General features: G+C 45.3%; 1 long non-coding RNA gene across 1 annotated transcript in view; it reads left to right on the top strand.

Moving 5' to 3' along the window:
- LOC139277007 (uncharacterized) overlaps positions 1-15,737 on the top strand; it is a 68,228-nt gene that overhangs the window by 14,977 nt on the left and 37,514 nt on the right. The gene's annotated exons all lie outside the window — the stretch shown is intronic.

Here is a 15,737-nt window from a genome sequence, read left to right as displayed (position 1 = left end):
CTATCATATTACCTCTTTCCAAATGCACTGCTATGACATCCTTAATAATTGATTCCATCATTTTACCCACTACCGATGTCAGGCTGACCTTGTTATGGGCTGAGAACCATAATGACAAGCATTTTGCTGTAGAATCTGTGACCATGCAATAGAAATGGCAATTTTATGAGGTCAAAAGTTCATGTCTAATAATCATAGAATAGTTATAGCATAGAAGCAGGCTATTTGGCCCGTCGAGCCTGGGCTGGGTCGCTGCAAGAGCACTTCAGCTAGTCCCACTGCCCCACCCTTTCCCCGCAGTTCGGCAAATGCTTTTCCTTCAGGTACTTATCCGATCCCCTTTTGAAAGCCATGATTGAATCTGCCTCCACCACACTTTCAGGCAGTGCATTCCAGTTCATAACTATTCGCTGCTTTTCTCTCTAACTACTCTGTCTAGACCCCTCATGATTTTGAGCACCTCCATCAAATCACCTCGCAACCTTCTCTACTCTAAGGAGAACAACCTCAGATTCTCCAGTCTATCCACGTAACCGAGGTCCCGGTCCATCCCTGGAACCATTCCTGTAAATCTTTTCTGCACCCTCGCTAAGGCCTTCACATCCTTGCTAACGTGCAGTGCCCAGAATTGGACACAGTTGAGGCTGAACCAGTGTTTTATAAAGGTTCACCATAACTTCCTTGCTTTTGTACTGCATGCCTCTATTTATAAATGCCTCTATGCATTTTTTAACCGATTTCTCAATCTGCTCTGCCACCTTCAATGATTTGTGCACATACACCTCCAGGTCTCTCTGTTCATACACCCACTTTAGGATTGTACCCTTTAGTTTATATTGCCCCTCCTTGTTCTTTCTACCAAAATGTATCACTTTGCACTTTTCTGCGTTACATTTTATCTGTCGCGTGTCCGCCCATTACACCATGCCCTCGAAGACTATCACTCTCCTCCTCACTGTTCACTATACTTATGAGTTTTGTGTCATCTGTAAATTTTGAAATTGTGCCCTGAACCCACATCCAAGTCTTAATATATATCAAGAAAAACAGTGGTCCTAGAACCGACCCCTCAGGAACACCACTGTATACCTTTCTCCAGTCCAAAAAACAAACGTTCATCACTACTCTCTGTTTCCTGTCACTTAGCCAGTTTTGTATCCATGCTGCCACTGTCCTTATTATTCCATTCAACTTTGCTGGTAAGCCAATTATGTGGCACTTTATCAATGCCTTTACATCACATCAAACCCGTTGCCCTCATTAACCCTCTCAGTTACTTCATCAAAAAACTCAATCAAGTTAGTTAAACATGATTTGTCTTTAACAAATCTGTGCTGGCTTTCTTTAATTAATTACACAATTGTCCAAATGACTGTTAATTTTGTCCCGGATTATCATTTCTGAAAGCTTCCCCACCACCAAGGTTAAACTGACTGGCCTGTCCTTGTACCCTCTTTTGAACAAGGGTGTAACATTTGCAATTCTCCAATCCTCTGGCCCCAACCCCGTATCTAAGGAGGATTGGAAGATTGTGGCCAGTAGCTCCGCAATTTCCACCTTTACTTCCCTCAGCATCTTAGGATGCATCCCATTCAGTCCTGGTGACTTATCCACTTTAAGACACTCAGCCTCTTTATCAATTTTTAGCCCATCCAGTATCTCCACTACCTCCTCTTTCATTATGACTTTGGCAGCATCTTCATTCTTGGTAAAGACAGATACAAAGTACTCATTTAGTACCTCAGCCACACCCTCTGCCTCCATGTGTAGGTCTCCTTTTTGGTCCCTAATCGGCTCCACCCCTCCTCTTACTACCCAAGTACTATTTATATGCCTATAGAAGACTTTTGGATTCTCTTTTATGTAAGCTGCCAGTCTATTCTCACACTCTCTATTTGCCCCTCTTTTTTCCTTTTTCACTTTTTCCATATTCAGCCTGGTTCTCACGTATTCTCAACTTGACATCTGTCATACACCCCCTTTTTCTGCTTCATCTTACTCTCTATCTCTTTCATCATCCAAGGAGCTCTGACTTTGGTTGTCCTACCTTTCCCCCTCGTGGGAATGTACCTCGACTTTACCCGAACCATCTCCTCTTTAAAGGCAGCCCATTATTCAGTTACAGTTTTGCCTGCCAATCTTTGATTCCAATTTACCCAGGCCAGATCCATTCTCAACCCACTGAAATTGGCCTTCCTCCAATTAAGTATTTTTACTCTAGATTGCTCCTTGTCCTTTTCTACAGCTAATCTAAACCTTATGATACGATGATCACTGTTTCCCTACTGACACGTGCTCCACTTGCCGCACCTCATTCTCCAGAACCAGATCCAGCAATGCCTTTTTCCTCGTTAGGCCGGGAACATACTGATCAAGAAAGTTCTCCTGAACACACTTCAGAAATTCTTCCCTCTCTTTGCCCTTTACACTATTACTATCCCAATCTATATTAGGATAGATGAAGTCCTCCATTATCTCTACTCTATAGTTCTTGCACCTCTCTAATCTCCCTATAGGTTTGCTCCTCTATATCCTTCCCACTCGTTGGTGGCTGAAAGAATACACCTAGTAGTGTAAGCATCTGTATTGTTTCCTAACTCTAACCAAATAGATTCTGTCCTTGATCCCTCCAGGACATCCTCTCTCTCCAGCACTGTAATATTCTCCTTAATCAATACTGCCACCCCACCTCCTTTCTTTCCTTCCCTGTCTTTCCTGAACACCTTATATCCAGGAATATTTAATACCCAATCCTGCCCTTTTTTGATCTCCTATATCATTACATCATCATATTCCCATGTGGCTATTTGCACCTACAGCTCATCAACCTTATTTACTACGCTTCATGCATCTTCATACATTCACTGTAAACCTATCTGAGACCTTCTTGTATTCTCTCTTAGTCTGACCCCACCTAATACCATACTATTTCTTACTCTAAAATGTGGATGCATTGTAGATCTAATTCTCTGACCTTTGAAAATAAGCTTCACAAGTATTTTTTATTTACTGATTATGGGGATCTTTTGCATGAAAATACTTGCAATTTACAACTGCTTTTCACACAGCAATTTTGCCGTCATTTAACTTGGCAATTAGCTTCTTGTGAGGCTTTCCACATGGGAATTCCCATCTGCTGCAATCCTAATGTAGCCTTTCTAAGTTAAAAGCTTGTGTGCTATAATTGTATTGCCTTACCAGTGAATTATGTAGGAGCTTCTAATGATTGGCATCTAAGTCCTTTACCTTAGTGACAGTATTTGGGTGTCTTCTATTTCCTAATCTTGTGCTTCTTCTAAATGCTGCCCCACTTAGAAGATTAAGCAGGCTCAAGGGAGGGGAGTCATTTCCTGGAGATGCATATGTAGCTATACCTCCTATTGGTAGGTTGCTAGACAACCCTGCAACTGTTGGCAGTCCTTCTGAAAGTGTGCTGTCTACCTGCTCCTGCCATTTCTTCTGTTTGTAGAGGTGTCTCGCTGGATGTGGCATCAGCCTGACCCAACTACCTAATCTATACCTCCTCTAACCATGGTCTGGCCTCCCTTTCAGAATATCTAGGGATCTGCATGGTGCTGAGAGGTTTCAATCTAGCCTGTCAAATATGGAGCTAAGTGCCCCCTGTAAATGGGAGCCCCTGGTCGCCATTGTCGCAGCCATGGACTTCATGAGGAAAACTGCCTCTGGGCTATAGACTGTGGGACTGTAAGTGCAATTCTCTGAAATCTTTTTTCACTGCTGCACTAACGTCCAAATTACACCACTCTCATTGTCTGACAGGCCTCGCAGAGTGTTGTGGACATTTTCTAAGGATTGAAATCAGAACTTCTGCTGATCAAGGAGTCTAACCCTGTGGCCACTTCTCAGCTGATGCTTTCACCTCTTCCTCCTCGCTTGTGATTTGTGCATTACCCAATGCTCATGCCTCTCACAGGGACGGATTAAGATGGGGGGAGGGGGGCAGTTGGGGCATTTGCCCAGGGCCCATACAGGGTCGGATTAAGGGTAAGGGTAAACAGTATTGACATAAGTGACGTAGCAAGAGTGGAGCGAAGCCGCGAGGGCTCAGCTGCATGTTATTCTCCACTTGATGTAAACACACAAATCGGGGGCAAAAAAAGGGAAAGAGCACCAGCTACACGAGGAGCAAAAGAGACGAAAAGTAGCTAAATTGCTTAAACTTGATCATTTTTTCCAAATAAAAACTCAAGATCATGAAGATGAAGGTCAAGATGACACTGCAGTCAACTTCAACAACAAAACCACTAGTGGCACCAGACCCGGAGTTGGCCGAGTTGGAGCTCCAAGTCCAAAAAGTTGAAGAAGCTGAAAACCAACTGGCGCATACTGAGCTGAAGGAGGCGCAACTTACGAATGACATTGGGCTGTGGGGAGACAATGTCTCAGAAGATATGCAAAGCCATTGGATTGCAAAGGGTAGTAAGGACTGCCAAAACTGTGATAAAGACTTCCAAAAACTCCGGCGTGATTCATGCCAAGGAAGGATGTCGCCGATACTGCGTGAAGCCCTTCTTCACACGTGTGCACCCGCTGACAGGGGAACGCGTGGAGCGAACGTTATTCACCTTCAAACGATAGAGTATACTGCTTTGCTTGCAAGGTCACAGCACGAACAGGTAACCACTTTACTCATTGGTTTAATGACTGGAAGCATGCATGGGCCGGATTTTCGGCTTTTCGGCGAAAACAGCAGCAATACGTGAAACTTACTGTTTTTGCTGTGCTACTGTTTATAGACCGATCTTTCGGCCTTTACATCGGTAAGGGAGGCGTTGCACATTCATTCGTGGCGCAAACCGCGAATTTCGGCAACTTTAGTCCAGGGCCAGGAGCGCTGCAGGAGGGGAAAAAATAAATCCAAAAAACATGAAAAAGATTCCAAAACCATTTACAAGACCCTTATCTATTGAATCGCTGAAAAAAAAACTTTAACTTACCTTTTTTGCAGATTTTCATACTTACCGCTGCTGGCAAGGTTGCAACTATTCTGGGCGTGGTGTACGGGTCAGGAGAGTGCCAAAACTCGGACACAAATGCAATCCGAGTCATTGCACGTCGGCGTACCTCTCCCGAGTGGTACTTGAAAGCGCCGCCGCAGACAGGTACCTGAGGATCCCGCCCGGGCTTTGCGACCGGGTTTTTATCGCGGATGGTCAAATTGCAGCGAAAACCTGGTCGCAAACTTCTCAAAAATACAGCCCATAGAGATGAGAGGATTTCATCTCATGAAAACAGCCACCAGCATAGAGAAGCCATGGTAGTAATGTGCACTAGACAAGCAGGCACTGGTTGTGTGGATGGTCATATTGTCTTCCAATTTGAAAATGATCGGCAGTACTGGCACAAGGTGCTAGAGCACTATCTGTGTGTTAATGTTTCTCTGTGAATGAGATCTTTCATTGTGAGGCAGAGATGAAATCATTGGGTCTCCAAGAAATGGTAATTATCTGGGTTATCGCAAAGTACGATGCATTTCTTGCTGAACACATCAAGCGGTTCTGCAACAAAGGCAAGGGGCATACTTCATACTTGTCTTCCATCACTTGTGAAGAACTGATTAGTCTGATAGGTGACAAAGTACTTGAGACGATTATCTAGGAATTGAAATCAGCGAAGTTCTATTCAATATCTTTTGATTCAATGCCAGATATCACACTCTCAGATCAGCTGACATTTGTCGTCTGCTATGTTTTACCGATTGGTCCTGAGGAAAGGTTCCTAAAGTTCTTGCCAATAATCGGTCAGACTGGACAAGAAATAGCAGAAATAATACTGGCCTTTCTGGATGAGAACGGGATCGACATACAAAATTGTTGCGGACAATCTTATGATAATGCTTCAAATATGAATGGGAAATACATTGGTGTCCAAATTATCATCAAAGAGCAATGCCCATATGCAACGTTGATACCATGCGCAGCGCACTCACTCAGCCTTGTGGAGAAAAACAGTGCCGACTGCAGCCCAGTGATCGTCAGATTTTTTGACAGTGTATTCTCTCTGCATCGATGTATCGCTGATGACTGCTTTTTGAAAAACTGAAGCTTTTAGGGCTGTCAGTTGTCAAATAGCTTTCTGCTACTCGGAGGTATGAAGCAGTGCCAGCCCTGCTCAAACGTTACACTCCCACATGTGAAGTGTTGGAATCCTCGACAACTGACGTGGAACAGAAAGTTGAATGCCGAAATGAAACTCAGTTGATCTTTGATAAACTGAGCGAACTGGATTCAGCTATTCTCATTGTTATTTGGAACACAGTCTTGAAGCGCTTTCACCTGACCAATCTCTCACTTCAAGAGACCAGCTTGAATCTGAATGTCATGGTGTCCTTACTTGAGTCCCTTGTCAATTTTGTCAGGACCCAGCGGACAGAGTGTGAGGATTTCGAAGACCTAGGGATTAAACTGAGTGGTCACAACGAGTACAATTCAGCTCAGAGACATGTCCAGGTACGCAACTGCCACTATGACGATGGAAATGCTGAAAACACTGTGCTGTCACCCAAGGAGAAATTCAAAACTGATGTGTTCCTTGTCATCATTGATCAACTAATCAGTACCTTGAAACTCTGCCTTGAAGCATACAAGGAAATCAACTGTAAGTTTGGATTCCTGTCCAAGCTAGCCGCTCTCTCGACTCATGAGAACAAGCAAGCTGCAGCAGATCTTGCCCGCTCCTATACCCAAAGATCTAGAACCTATGATTGAAAGTGAATTTGTCCACTTTTCTAGCTTGGTGGCACCCTCACAGAACTTCAAACCTCAATTTGTGACAAACAAACTAAGTCAGCAGAGCTGAGAATGTACAAATTCCTCCATACACAAGCCCTCACCCAAAACTTTTCTAGCATTGAAATAGCTCTTCAGATATATCTGTCAACGATGGCATCAAATTGCAGTGGTGTGCGGTCCTTCTCAAAACTAAAATGCATCAAGGCTGAGGTCAAGAACCAAATGGAACAAGATCGACTTAATAGTCTTTCAATCATGAGCATCGAGAACGAAGAACTGAGAGGACATGACTTCTCGAAAATCAGTGACGAGTTTAGCCGACAAAAAGACCAATATAATGTTATACTTGTAGTTGCCTTGGTGGAGAAAATGGAATGCAAATGACAAATGAGGTGTCTTCCAAAAAAATTGCGCTGTCTTGTTCTAAATTGTTGTCATTGTTGATTTAGTTTAAAAATGTAAGGATTTAAAAAAATTAAAGTGTATTTACTGTTTATACAAGGTTTCATCAAGGTTTCATTGGTTTGATTGTTTGGATACATAATAAAATATTAAATGAGTGTCGTCATAGTATCAATGAGAACATAACCTAAGATGTAGACCTGACCTGACCTTGACCTGATGCATACTCAGTATAGTGCCCTGTAACTTAGCTCACTAATGTCCTTTCCTGCAGGATGTGAATGGGAGTAGGGGGTCCATGACCGGGGTACTGCCCAGGGCCCGAGGCACCCTTAATCCGTCCCTGGCATCTTACGCTCTCTCTCTCTCTCTCTCTCTCTCTTTCTCTCTCGTTCTCTCTCCCATGAGCTGAGTATCTCTGAACTGGTGCTTGAATGAGATGAAGTGAATGTCTGTTGCTCTGATGAGGTGGTGTCTTGTGCACAATTGGGACTCCCTTTAGAGACCCCTATAGAAGGAAGAAAGAAAATGTCTTCCAGTGGTAGCAATATGAAGGTTTCTGATTTGGGTAATATTCTAAGACATTGGGGTAATTTTACCCACCCTGCCCCCACTAAGGGGGCCAAGAGGATTAGGGGTGGGGGTTAAATTGGAAAATTTGTGAAAGCTAAGCAGAAACCATTGCGAACGCACCTGCTTCCATTTTAACCGTGGAGGGTTTTGTTGGGTCCTCGTAACCTGTTCTGGAGAGGCGGTCCATAATTATAATATTTGAATGAGGCTCAATTCCTGATATTTTGGCAGCGATTTGAATGTAACACTTCCTGAATGGGTTTCCCAATATTCGGGAAACCCGGTAGCTAATGGAAGGCAGGAGCAGATGGCTCCAGCAGGTAAGTGATTTTCATAGCACTGCTTGTGGGCCAGGAGAGGGGGGGCATGATCCCCGGTCCCTGAAGAAAATCGTCTGCCGTGATTGGCCGTTTCTCCCTCCCCCTTCCCCCACCCCCAACTCCACACATGCGAAGAATGCTTCTGGTCTGATGCCGCCCTCCTCTTGATTGCCGGTCCGAGCAACAATGCAATATTTCCTGGTCCCCACTCCCTTGTGATTGGCAGTCTGACAGAACCCCACCAACCTGCGATGTTTCCCGTTTGCCGGGACCCCCCTCCGGCTGCGGCCATCTTCTGCTGGCTTTCCCACCTGGCAGCTGGCCAGCCGATCATTTTGGCCAGCTGCTAGGTGGGAAATGAGGTAAAAAATTAATAATGAGGTCCTGCCGTTAAATTCAGCAGGAGCTCTGCATTCCTGGAATTTCCGGGTTTCTCCCTTGCCACCACCCCCCTGTGCAAACATGCTTCCTTCCCGTAAATATTGGGTCCATTGTGTGCCATGCATATAATCTGCAAAGTTCAGTAGCATTGTATTGAGTGGGTGATTTCGTATTGGTAGTAATAATTATGAGGGGACTTGACAAGGTGGATGCAGAGAGGATGTTTCCACTGATGGGGGAGACTAGAACTAGAGGGCATGATCTTTGAATAAGGGGCCGACCATTTAAAATAGAGATGAGGAGAAATTTCTTCTCTCAGAGGGTTGTTAATCAATGGATTCGCTGCCTCAGAGAGTTGTGGCGGCTGGGACATTGAATAAATTTAAGACAAAAATACAGTTTCTTAAACAGTAAGGAAATAAGGGGTTATGGGGAGCGGGTGGGGAAGTGGAGCTGTGTCCATGATCAGATCAACCATGATCTTACTGAATGGCGGAGCAGGCTCAAGGGGCCATATGGCCTACTCCTGTTCCTATTTCTTATGTTCTTATGAAAGGTTGAGTAGGTTGGGCCTCTACTCATTGGTATTCCGAAGAATGAGAGGTGATCTTATCGAAATGCATAAGCTTATGAGGGGGCTTGACAAGGTGGATGCAGAGAGGATGTTTCCACTGATAGGGGAGACTAGAATTAGAGGGAATAATCTTAGAATAAGGGGCCGCCCATTTAAAACTGAGATGAGGAGAAATTTCTTCCCTCAGAGGGTTGTGGATCTATGGAATTCGCTGCCTCAAAGAGCTGTGGAAGCTGGGACATTGAATGCATTTAAGACAGAAATAGGCAGTTTCTGAAACGATAATGGAATAAGGGATTATAGAGAGTGGGCAGGGAAGTGGACCTGAGTCTATGATCGGATCAGCCATGATCATATTAAATGGCGGAGCAGGCTCGAGCAGCCGTATGGCCTTCTCCTGCTCCTATTTCTTATGTTTTTATAAAGGATAACATTTGTGCAAATCCTTGAAGCTCTTCTTTAATCACTTCAATGTGTTTGACCCTGACTATCCATAGTTCTTATCCTTCATGCTGCTCAAGGGCCTTGGGTTGAGGAAGGGTCCCCCTTTGATCTTTTTCCTTTCTGGTGATTATGGGCCAACTTCATCTCGAAATAGAGAATTATGGATGCTGAACTTTGGACGAGGACAGATGCCAGCCCAGTGATTGGCTGATATTGTGCTTAGGTGACTCTAGGATGAAGCACCATGCCATTAATTTCTGATATCAGTGTGTATTGGGAAGCCTCATGGTAAAATCAGATTCACAATTACATGCCTATTTCAATGCCAGTCATACATCACACAGGAGCTTGTGAGTACAGAACTGAAAGGTAGTGCCAGTGCTTCCAAGCTGCCTTATTTTTGTAGCAGCAGATTGGGATTTGTTTGATATCATGGGGAACTAACTAGATTCAATAAACAATGGTGATGGAAAAATGAATGCGATTAAAGATAGACAAATCTCACCGGGAGCAGTGGTGAGTGCAGGCATAGTCTGGGACAGAGTGGAGACCGGGAGAATAAAGAATGGAGGAGAGCGAGAGAGAGGCCAGATTCACCGGGAGCAGCGGCGAGATTTAAAAAAAACACAAGGAGTCGCAGGATAGCTGGTAACTGATTGGTTGGTAGAGGTCACATTGTTAATTTAGCTCTTCAAGTTAGGGGCCAGAGTTAAATAGCTGGTTATGGATTAAGCAGAAACTTGGAGATTGGTAACTATTAATATAGGTACTATAATCAATTAGTAACTGTTAATAATATATTCAATTAGTAACTGTGTCAGTATACATATTCAATTAGTAACTGTTTGAGGAAAAGAGTATTCAAAGACCAGGCCTTCAAATATACCACATGGTCGACAAGGCTGTAGTAATACCTGCCCTCTTGTATGGCTCAGAGGCATGAACAATGTACAGAAGACACCTCAAGCCGCTGGAGATATATCACCAACGATATCTCCGCAAGATCCTGCAAATCCCCTGGGAGGACAGGCGCACCAACATCAGTGTCCTCGTCCAGGCTAACATCCCCAGCATTGAAGCACTGACCACACTTGATCAGCTTTGCTGGGAGGGCCACATAGTTCGCATGCCAGACACGAGACTCCCAAAGCAAGTGCTCTAATGCGGAGCTCCTTCATGGCAAATGAGTCAAAGGTGGGCAGCGGAAACATTACAAGGACACCCTCAAAGCCTCCCTGATAAAGTGCGACATCATTACTGACACCTGGGAATCCCTGGCCTAAGACCACCCTAAGTGGAGAAAGTGCATCCGGGAGGGCGTTGAGCACTTGGAGTCTCACGCTGAGAGCATGAAGAGGTCAAGCGCAGGCAGCGGAAGGAGCGTGTGGCAAACCAGTCCCACCCACCCCTTCCCTCGGCAACTGTCTGTCCCACCTGCAACAGAGTCTGTGGCTCTCGTATTGAACTGTACAGCCACCAAAGAACTCACTTCAGGAGTGGAAGTAAGTCTTCCTCGATTCCGAGGGACTGCCTATGACGATGATAGTAACTGTAATACTATATTATATTAATAACTTGAATTAGATACATCTTAGTCTTAAGTTTCTGTAAAGTTAGTTAATAGTTGAATCAATAAAGGCATAGCAGGGCAGCTCGATCCCATGGAATGCACATCCTGTGCCATGTGGGAACACTAGGACACGTCCCGTGTCCTGGACAACCACGTGTGCAGGAGGTGTCATCAGCTGGAGGAGCTCAAGCTCCGGGTTTTGGAGCTTGAGCAGCAGCTGGCATCTCTGGGGTGCATCCGTGAGGCTGAGAGCTATGTGGATAGCATGTTTCAGGAGGTGGTCACCCCACAGCTAAGTAGTGCACAGGCAGAGGGGGAATGGTGATCGCCAGAGAAAAGAGGAGGTCCAGGCAGGTAGTGCAGGAGTCCCCTCAGTGCATCTCACTTTCCAACCGGAATGCTGGCAAGGGCGATAGCTCCTCTGGGGAGTACCACCAAAGCCAAGTCCATGGAACCATAGGTGGCTCAGCTGTATGATGGGTAGCGGGTGAGGAGGAAGTTAGAGAAAGCAATAGTGGTAGGGGAGCAGACAGATGATTCTACGGCCACAGACGTGATTCCAGGATGGTATGCTGCCTCCCTGGTGCTTGGGTTAAGGATGTCACTGAGCAGCTGCAGAACATTCTAAAGGGGGAGGGTGAACAGCCAGAGGTTGTGGTCCATAATGGTACCAATCACATAGATAGAAAGAGGGATGAGGTCCTATAGGCAGATTTTAGGGAGCTAGGAAAGAGATTAAAAAGCAGGACCTCAAAGATTGGAATCTCTGGATTACTCCTGGTGCCACGCACAAGTGAGTATAGAAATAGGAGGATAGAGCAGATGAATGCGTGTGGAGAGATGGTGCAGGAGGAAGGGATTCAGATTCCTGGGGCTTTGGGGCCGGTCCTGGGGGAGGTGGGACCTGGACAGGCTGGACGGGTTGCTACTCAACAGAGCCAGGACCAATATCCTTGCTGGAAGGTGTGCCAGTGCTGTTGGTGAGGGTTTAAACTAAGTTGGCAGGGGGATGGACACCAGGATGTAGCATTAGAAAGGAGAAACAAAGGGCACAAAGGACTGGGAGAGACGGATAGAACTAAAGCAAGAAATAGTAAGGTATTAGGTGGGGTCAAACTAAGAGAGAACACAGGATGGTCTAAGATAGAGTTACAGTGTATGTATGTGAACACACAAAGCATAGTAAACAAGGTTGGTGAGCTGCAGGCGCAAATAGCCACATGGGAATATGATGTTGTGGCTTTAGTGGAGACCTGGCTCAAAATGGGTAGGATTGGGTATTAAATATTCCTGGATATAGTGTGTTCAGGGAAGATAGGAAAGGAAAGATAGATAGGAGGTAGTGTGGCAATATTGGTTAAGGAGAATGTTACAGTGCTGGAGAGAGAGGATGTCCTGAGGGGGTCAAGAACAGAATCTATTTGGCTAATGTTAAGAAAGATTAGAGGTGCCATTACACGACTCGGCCACCAACTAGTGAGAAAAATATGGAGGAGCGAATTTGCAGAGAAATTACAGAGGGATGCAAGAACCATAGAGTAGTGATCATGGGGGATTTCAACTACCCTAATACAAGCTGGAATAATAATAGTGTATAGGGCAGAGAGGGGGTGAATTTCTGAAGTGTGTTTTGGAGAACTTTCTTGATCAGTATGTTTCCGGACCATTGAGGAAGGAGGCATTGCTGGATCTGGTTCTGGGGAATGAGGTAGGTCAAGTGGAGCAAGTTTCAGTCGGTGACAATTTAGGGAACAGTGATCATAGAATAATAAGGTTTCGATTAGCTATGGAAAAGGACAGGGTAAAAATACTTAATTGATGGAAGGCAAATTTCAGTGGGGTGAGAATGGATCTGGCCCGGGTAAATTGGAATCAAATATTGGCAGGCAAAATTGTAGTGGAACAATAGGCTGCCTTTAAAGAGGAAATAGTTCAGGTTGTCGAGGTACATTCCCACGAGGGGGAAAGCATCATCATCATCATCATAGGCAGTCCCTCGAAATCGAGGAAGACTTACCTCCACTCTAAAAGTGAGTTTTTAGGTGACTGAACAGTCCAATGTGCGAATTACAGTTTCTGTCACAGGTGGGACAGAGAGTTGTTGAGGGAAAAGGTGGGTGGGGAGTCCGGTTTGCCGCACACACCTTCCATTGCCTGCGCTTGCTTTCTGCATGCTCTTGGCGATGAGACTCGAGGTGCTCTGCACCCTCCCGGATGCTCTTCCTCCACTTAGGGCGATCTTTAGCCAGGGACTCCCAGGTGTCGGTAGGGATGTTGCATTTTATCAAGGAGGCTTTGAGGGTGTCCTTGAAACGTTTCCTCTGCCCACCTGGGGCTCCCTTGCCATGTAGGAATTCCGAGTGGAGTGCTTGCTTTGGGAGTCTTGTGTCAGGCATATGAACAATGTGGTCTGCCCAAAGGAGCTGGTCAGGTGTGGTCAGTGCTTCGATGCTGGGGATGTTGGCCTGATCGTTGGTACGTCTGTCCTCCCAGGGGATTTGCAGGTTCTTGTGGAGACATCGTTGGTGGTATTTCTCCAGCGATTTGAGGTGTCTACTGTATATGGTCCACGTCTCTGAGCCATACAGGAGGGCGGGTATCACTGCAGCCCTGTAGACCATGAGCTTGGTGCCAGATTTGAGGGCCTGATCTTCGAAAACTCTCTTCCTCAGGCGGCCGAAGGTTGCGCTGGTGCACCGGAGGCAGTGTTGAACCTCATCGACAGGTAGAGCACCTAAAGCCAGAGCTCCGTGGATGACAAAAGAAATAGAGAGTAAGATGAAGCAAAAAAAGAGCGCGTGTGACAGATGTCAGGCTGAGAATATATCTCAGAATCAGGCTAAATATAGAAAGTTCAGAGGATAAGGGAAAAAGAAGATGAGGGGCAAAGAGAGAGTATGAGAATAAAATGGCAGCTAACATAAAAGGTAATCCAAAAGTCTTCTTTAGGCATATAAAACGTAAATGGTTAGTAAGACGGGTGGGGCCAATTAGGGACAAAAAGGAGAGCTATGCATGGAGGCAGAGTGTATGTCTGAGGTACTAAATTAGTACTTTTCATCGGTCTTTACCAAGAAAGAAGACATATAAATAGTAAAGGAGGAGGTAGAGTTGATACTGGATGGGATAAGAATTCATAAAGATGAGGTACTAGAAAGGTTGGCTGTACCTAAAGTAGATAAGTCACCAGGACCAGATGGGATGCATCCTAGGTCACTGAGGGAAGTGAAGGAAGAAATTGCAGAAGTACTGACCATAATCTTCCAATCCTCCTTAGAAACGAGTGTGGTGCCAGAGGACTGGAGAATTGCAAATGTTACACTCTTGTTCAAAAAAAGTTGTAAAGGTAAACCTCGCAACTATAGGCCGGTCAATTTAACCTCGAAACATAGAAACATAGAAAATAGGTGCAGGAGTCAGCCCTTCGAGCCTGCACTACCATTCAATATAATCATGGCTGATCATTCACCTCAGTACCCCTTTCCTGCTTTCTCTCCATACCCCTTGATCCCTTTAGCCGTAAAGGCCACATTTAACTCCCTTTTGAATATATCTAATTAACTGGCCTCAACAACTTTCTGTGGTAGAGAATTCCACAGGTTCACAATTCTCTGAGTGAAGAAGTTTCTCCTCATCTCGTTCCTAAATGGCTTACCCCTTATCTTTAGACTGTGACCCCTGGTTCCCCAACATCGGGAACATTCTTCCTGCATCTAACCTGTTCAACCCCGTCAGAATTTTATATGTTTCTATGAGATCCCCTCTCATTCTTCTAAATTCCAGTGAATATAAGCCTAGTCGATACAGTCTTTCTTCATATCTCAGTCCTGCCATCCTGGGAATCAGTCTGGTGAACCTTCACTACACTCCCTCAATAGCAAGAATGTCCTTCCTCAGATTAGGAAACTAAACTGTACACAATATTCAAGGTGTGGCCTCACCATGGCCCTGTACAACTGCAGTAAGACCTCACTGCTCCTATACTCAAATCCTCTCGCTATGAAAGCCAACATGCCATTTGCCTTCTTCACCGCCTGCTGTACCTGCATGCCAACTTTCAATGACTGATGTACCATGACACCCAGGTCTCGTTGCACCTCCCCTTTTCCTAATCTGTCAACATTCAGATAATATTCTGCCTTCCTGTTTTTGCCACCAAAGTGGATAACCTCACATTTATCTACATCATACTGCATCTGCCATGCATTTGCCCACTCACCTAACCTGTCCAAGTCACCCTCGATCCTCTTAGCATCCTCCTCGGGAGTGTGTCAATGTTGACAGGGTCCTCAGGAGTGTGTCAATGTTGACGGGGGTTGCTCAGGAGTGTGTCAATGTTGACTGGGGTTCCTCGGGAGTGTGTTAATGTTGACGGAGGTTCCTCAGGAGTCTTTCAATGTTGACAGGGTCCTCAGGAGTGTGTCAATGTTGACAGGGCTTCCTTGGGAGTGTGTCAATGTTGACGGAGTCCTCAGGAATGTGTCAATGTTGACGGAGTTCCTCGGGAGTGTGTCAATATTGACAGGGTCTTCGGGAATGTGTCAATGTTGACAGGGTCCTTGGGAATGTGTCAATGTTGACGGGGGTTCCTCAGGAGTCTTTCAATGTTGACAGGGTCCTCAGGAGTGTGTCAATGTTGACAGGGGTTCCTTGGGAATGTGTCAATGTTGATGGGGGTTCCTCGGGAGTATGTCAATGTTGACAGGAGTTCCTCAGGAGTG

This window comes from Pristiophorus japonicus, chromosome 12 (genome assembly GCF_044704955.1).
Source record: "Pristiophorus japonicus isolate sPriJap1 chromosome 12, sPriJap1.hap1, whole genome shotgun sequence".
NCBI lineage: Eukaryota > Metazoa > Chordata > Chondrichthyes > Pristiophoridae > Pristiophorus > Pristiophorus japonicus.
This window is presented reverse-complemented; position numbering and strand designations above follow the sequence as displayed.